Raw genomic sequence first — 6,688 nt, forward strand, 5'->3', positions numbered from 1 at the left:
CCTGATCAAAAGGGGGAAATGTAGAACAGAATGTCAAGTTCTAATGGAATCCAGATCGTCGGGATGAACTCCCAAAACTATTACCCTGAGATAATCTTTAACCTCAAGCCAAAATACCCCCTAAAGTCTTCTTAGAACCAGACCACAAGTTTAGCTTAACCAGTACACAATGCCTGCCTCAAGCATAGCACTGTCTTGGGATCCATCTCTGTGAGACCCACTTGGTGACAGCACGTCAGAAGATTTGATTGGGACCCTAGAGCGCAATGGGTTCTGGAGGAGCCCGTGAGTGAGGAGTGATTTGGAAAAGCACCGAGAAAAGTTGCACTTCGTTGTAAAGAAGGCCCCTGCGTTGTATGTGTAGACACTGTTGTGCTCTCGACAAACTCCTCACCGCTGGACCCATAGGTAACGAAGAAACTATGGGTCGGAGCGGCCTCTGGCACCTCTCCGCTACAACCTTCTCCACCCTGCCACAAGAAAAATACAATGAATTATAACTTAAAAAAAAAAAGAACCTTAATCTGAACCAGAAAACATTCTGTTCTACTTACTAAATGTTCTATTTAGGGTTTTTAGAAAGACATTTTGTGATTGCCCTCAAATATTAAAAGGCTAAGGGTTGAGAGGCATGAATCTAGTAGTTTGAACCCAGAGTTTACACTGTGTATGTGTGCCTGTGTGTGGTTTGTTTGAGCACACATGCACACGTGCATGGGGTGAGGGAGGTTGGGGGGGGCTTCAGAAAGTCTGTAGGAAAGATCCATTATCTTTTATTCCCCTTTGCCCCCTTTGAGGCCCCTTGTGTGTCTCCTCAGCGGCAGACGCTTGTCTGAAGTAGAAAGCCGCCGGTTCTTCTAGTTGAGCGGAGGGAGGTCCAGCCCTCAACAGCCCCGCGTCCTTTCCGCGTAGATCCCGTCTCTCTCCGTCACACATTCAGATTCCACACGACACCAAAAGCATTAGCAGCAAAAGGGGACACAATAAAGACATTGAATTAATGACCAAAAAAGGGGGGGAAACAAAACTTGCGTCTATCAAAGGAATCTATCAAGAAAGTGCAAAAACAAAAGTAGAAAATATTCATCTCTCTGATAAGGGCCTATTATCTGGAATCACTCGTGAAACTCAACAAAAACACGCAATCCAATTTTTACAATGAGTCGGGGCCTTCAGTAGCCATTTCTACAAGGAAGCTGCACGGAGCGTCAGCAACGCGTGACGACAAACTGTCCACCATCATTAGTGCTGGCTGTTAGTTTCCCTCGGTCAGTTCTGCCTCACATGACCCACGAACACCAGAACCCCCAACCAGGCCAGTCCTGTGCAACGTTTCCTGGGTTTGAGCCCATCGCGGCCGCGGCCATCTATCCAGCGAGGGCCTTCCTCTCTTTCACTGACCCCTGCTTTACCGAGCGTGAAGTCCCTCTCCAGGGCCTGGTCTCTTCCGATGACACGTCCGGCGTACATGAGATGAAGGCTCACCATCCTCGCTTCTAAGGGGCATTTGGGCCGTGCTTTTTCCAATGCAGATGCGTTCGTTCTCCGGACAGCATTTCATGTTCTTTCCCCAAACCATACTTCAAGGACGAGTCTTCGCGTTTCCTTATGCACCCAGCTTTCGCATGCACCTCAGGCCTGAGCCACGTGCCCCTGAGGCTTCAAATAAAAGCCACACAGACATACTACTCCTGAGCACACGTCACCGAGCCCGCTTCAGACCCCTCTGGGGATCCAGGGGAGAAGGGAAATCCACCTCCTCACCAGCCCGAGGCCGCTCCACTTGCCACAAGGCACGGGTCAGACACACTGCCCACGCCATCCCCTCTACCCACCACATTCCACCTCACTGCTGGCTTCGATCGGCCCCACTGCAATGGCCACACAAAACTCATAGACAGTGGCCATTAGGGTGGACTTGTAGGGAAGTTAGCAGGTTTACTACAAGCCAGCACCAGAAAGCAGGAAGGATATCATCTTTTGTCCATAGAGTGCTCTCCTCAGCCATCAGCCAAGTCTCTCTCTCTGATCCACAGCCTCTTAGCCACGTGACCCCTTGGCCTCTGCCTCCACGGGCCAGGGAGCCTGCCCACTGCTCTGCCTCACAGCCTCCTGGTCCCCACACTGTCGCTCTACTCTGTCACATGGTCTCCTAGCCTCAACCTCTGCTCTTGGTGTGGCATGGTCCCTACTGGCCCCTGCCACTTCCAGCAGGGAGGGATCTCATGCACACCCCATTAGTGGCTCTACTTCCTGGATGGTCTGGGAATCCTCTCTGTTCCTGCTTCTGAGACAGTCAGCTCTCTTTTTATTGATTGGTTGATTTTTATTTAATTTAATTTTTTTACAACTATCTCTCTTATAGCCGGGTAATGTCAGCTAAGCTGACCAGTCCCCTCTAATAGTGCTTCACGTGCCTGGTTTGCACAGCCCCCCCCCCCCCGCCCCGCCCCAATCATTTGGTGGGAATGAGAGAGACGGATAGAAGAGCTGTGTTAGGAAATTTCACTTCACCACAGCTTCGCATCCACAAGACTGATTATAATCATCATTGTCTACAATCAACACAATGAGCGCTGGGGAGAGTGCAGAGAACTCGGAGCCCTTGTGCGTTGCCATAGGAGTGTGGGACGGGGCCGCTTCTTTAGAGAGCAGTTCGGCACTTTTTCGAGAAGCGGGAGTTAAATTCGCCGTTAGGAACGTGCGGTTCCAGTCCTGGAGATAGAACTGAGAGCAAGTGTTGAAACAAAATGTTTCCCAGATGGAAGCAGCCCCTGTTCATCACATACGGGGTAGTTCAGCCATAAGACGATGAATTAGAGGCATGTTGCAACATGGGCACATCTTGAAAGCATCGCGCTAAGTGAAAGAAGCCGGGCCCAAATGAGTGAGCTCCTGGAACACACGCACTATAGAATTCCAGTTATCTGGAACATCCCGATCAGGCAAACCCATAGGGACAGAGGACAAGTTAGTGACTGCCCCCGGCATAGCTGTCAAAGGGCACGGGGCTTCCTTTGGGCGATGAGAGTGCTCTGGGACGAGATAGGGGCGAGGGTTTCATAGCTCAGTGATATATCAGATGCCACTGTTCTGAAACCAACAATCAAGCCCCAAACACCTGACTGCGCCCAAGGCAGGCTGGTCATGGAAATGAATGGAGCAGCCACCTGGGAGTGGCCCAAGGAGGACTCGGGCCCCACACAGTCAGAGCGGTCAATGTTTCCAGAAGAGCAAGCGCTTCTCCAATGGGGCGGTCACCGGGGCTCCCGTTACTAAGGGCTTGAGCCTGCAGGCAGGTGGGAAGGGGGACCAGACGGAGGAAGGGGAAAGCTGGGGCTGGCATCCTGCCATTCCTCCCAGGCCTCGTCTCCTCGAGTGCTGGGGCCATTCAGCCTGCTACACTGGGTCTCGCTTACCGTATCAGCTGGTGACATGCTCCCCTGCCTTCTCAGCTTGACTCCTTGAGCATTCCTGGCATCAATACCACGAGGGAACCACCTTTGGGGAGGCACAAGGCACAGAAGTCTGTCCGGTCCTGTTGAATGGCAGTGTTGACTTAGAACCCCAGGAAATAAGTGCAAACTCTGCTGGAGAATGAATGCTAGCTCTCAGCCGCCATGGACCACAGATCCAGGGGGTGAGACAGAGAGGTCCTGTTGGACTCCCGGTCACTGGCGGGTCTGGAGCATTCAGCGAGTCATCTCTGCACAAGACTGCGTGTCACCGTGCTTTGTCACCCATAGACCGCCCCCCACCCCTGCTTCCCCACATCCTGATTCACCCAGAGGCCGTGCAGCTCACTGCTTCCTCCAGGAAGGCTGCCCTGACTGCCTGCTCCTTCTGCCCCCGAACCTCGTATGCACATGCTGGTGTTGCGTCACTTGCTGGGGCTGATACGGACCTGTGGCTCGTGGTCCGTTATGAAGTGGCACAGAGTCACTGCTCAGTGAATGCTTGTGGAATTAAGTAGATTAAATGAATCAAAATGAAGACCCATAGTTGGGGGACTCACACGACTGAACACGGAGCCCCCTAGCAACCTCATCTGTCCCTGCTGGTGCCCTCAGGGCCATCGGGAGCATGCTACTGTGACTTGCTTTGGCCATTGTTCATTGGAAGAATCCAAACAAAAGCAATGCTGACCGGGCACTCACTCAGATTTTATCTAAGCCTTTAAGATGCACGGCTTCGTCTAATCCTCTTAGCCACGCAAGCAGTAGTTGCACCGACCCGGTTTTACAGGTGAGGAAACTGAGGCACGGAGAGGTTAAGCTGTGAAGAATAGGAAGAGGATAGGGCTCTCAAACCCCACCTGGGTTTCTGCCAGCCACCCCACCTCCCACCATGAAACTCTGCATCTCCAGATTAGCAAAGATCTACTCTGTCCTCACCCCAGGCAGGCTGTCCTGCTGGCTGAGTGCTGAGCTGAGATCAGAAGCCAGGTCCTTGCCAAGGCCCCACTCCCTACTCTAACCAAGTGGAGAGAGGGAGAGACAGAGAGAGAGATTCTGTGAAAACTGTTGGCGTTGCCCTGCCAGCCGTGGTGATGCCAACATGAACACAGGCTCCAGTTCACAGAATGGGGTTGAAGACACGCAGCCTCCTGCTTTGTGATACCCCCCCCCCACTGGGGTTTGCCTTTCAACGAGCTCTGAAACACGTGCAGTTGCAACTTCCAACCACAGACTGCACACATTCTTGGGAGGCGTTTCCTGGAATAGTGTTCCTTCTACTGGGCAGGTGGGACTCTGTCACGGATGTTCAGGAAGCAGCTGTGCGCCTCAAGCCCCCAATCCCTCCGGTCCCTCTGCTCCTGGCCTCGGTGAACCCCCACCATCTCTTGCCTCCAAACTGGTCTCCCAGCCTCCTGGGACCCATCTTCCACCCCGGCTTTGCCTTCATCTCTCCAACGCACAGCTTCCACCATGCTGCTTCTCCGGTCGGATTCCAGTCCCTAGGTGACTGAGAGTCCTCCTCCCCGGGACTCCAGTCCTTCTCTGGGGCTTCCCCTCCATGACTCTGCCCCATGAGCTTGATGGGTTAGTCAGGCTGCACCGATGTGCACTTTCCAGACCTGCCCGGCACCCGTCTGTCCGCGCTTGCTCTCCCTCTGCAGTCATTGGGCTCATATGCTCATTCATTCATTCACCAGCCTTCCTGGGCATCCGCTCTAAGTCAGGTCCTGGGCTGAAGGCCAGGAAGACAGTGACAATGAATCATGGTCCCTGTCTCAAGGGGCTCCAGGTACAATGGGTTCTCTCAGGTCACATGCATTGCCACCTGTCACAGTCCTATCTGAAAGGTCACCGTCCTCTTCTGGAAGTGTTTCCCCCAGTATTTCAGTTGGACATGCCTTTTCTGCTCAAGGCCCCAGTCCCTACCCCACCCCATTGTCATGCACTTCCTGCTGAATTTATAATTACACAGGTGACTGATTTCCCCTCGTGTGCTACAAGGTGCATATTTTTTGCATCCAAAGGCCAGTGGAGGAGCTGGCCCAGAGTGGTCACCCATTCAGTCAATGCTGCCAATTTCCACCGAATCCACCACCAGGCCGGGAGCACGTAGCAGCCTGGCGGGTTAGAGAAAGCCCACAGGAAGGCCGCGTCTCCTAACAGCGTTGTTGAGATGTACTTTACATACCACGTGTGATTTGCTGTATCTCAGAGTCGTGCAGACATCACCGCCATCAACTTTAGAAAGCTTCATTACAGCAGGAAGAAACCCAGTAGCCTTGGTCAGCCCCTCCCCATCCTCCCCAAGCCCCGGGGAACCGTGGGTCCCCTCTCTGTAGGTGTGCTTGTCCTGAACGTTTCCGAGAAATGGAACCATGTCACCTGTGCTCTCTCGACTGGCTGCCTCACTCGGCGTGTTTTCCAACCCCTCCAGGGCGCCACGGGTGTCTGTGCTGCGTTGCTCTTGTGATCAAATACTATTCCCAGCATCTGAGAGCCCTGTTAGCATAGTGGTTATGCACAGCACTGCTAACCAGAAGGTCAGCAGTTCAAACCACCAGTGGATCTGAGGGAGAAAGTGGAGACTTCCTCCTTTCATGAAAAGTTAGTCTTAGGAACCCACAGGGGAAGTCCTACCCTCCCCTACTGGCTCACTATGAGTTAGAAATAACACGGGGAGGGGGTGTTGTGAAGGTTTGTTTAGTTTTTATTTTCGTTGAGTCTGGGTGTGAGTTCATGGGAGGTGGAAGGAAAACTCGGAGACACCCTTGGACGTCGAGGTGGCAGCACTGCAGTGTCCTGACTCCTCTCTGCATGGAACTGCCCCCCCCCCACCAGACCACCCCGCCCCAAGAAGTGCCTTTGCAGACTTTGTCGGTGGGCTCCGGGGGCAGTCTGGGGCAGTGAACATCGGGAATACGGATTGGTCTTGTGGCCCTGAGCCAGTGTGGGTCTCCCCACAGGTCAAGAGAAGAGTGATACGCCTGCCTGGCAAGCTTGCAGGGGCCTATTTATATTGGGGCAGTGACTGGACTGACGGGCCTGGACTTGGAGGACTCTGGACTCCCACGGGTCTGGTTTGAATCCAGGAGAGGCCCCTTCGGGATGATGACCGCATTCCTCAGAGCGGATAAAACCACCTACTCTGTGGACCGGATCCTTTGAATTTGCCTCTAGACCCAGTGATGCCTGCGGAACGCCTCGATGGGCGCCCCGGAGGGAGCGGCTGT

The sequence above is a fragment of the Tenrec ecaudatus genome, chromosome 10 (assembly GCF_050624435.1).
Source record: "Tenrec ecaudatus isolate mTenEca1 chromosome 10, mTenEca1.hap1, whole genome shotgun sequence".
NCBI classification, from domain to species: Eukaryota; Metazoa; Chordata; class Mammalia; order Afrosoricida; family Tenrecidae; genus Tenrec; species Tenrec ecaudatus.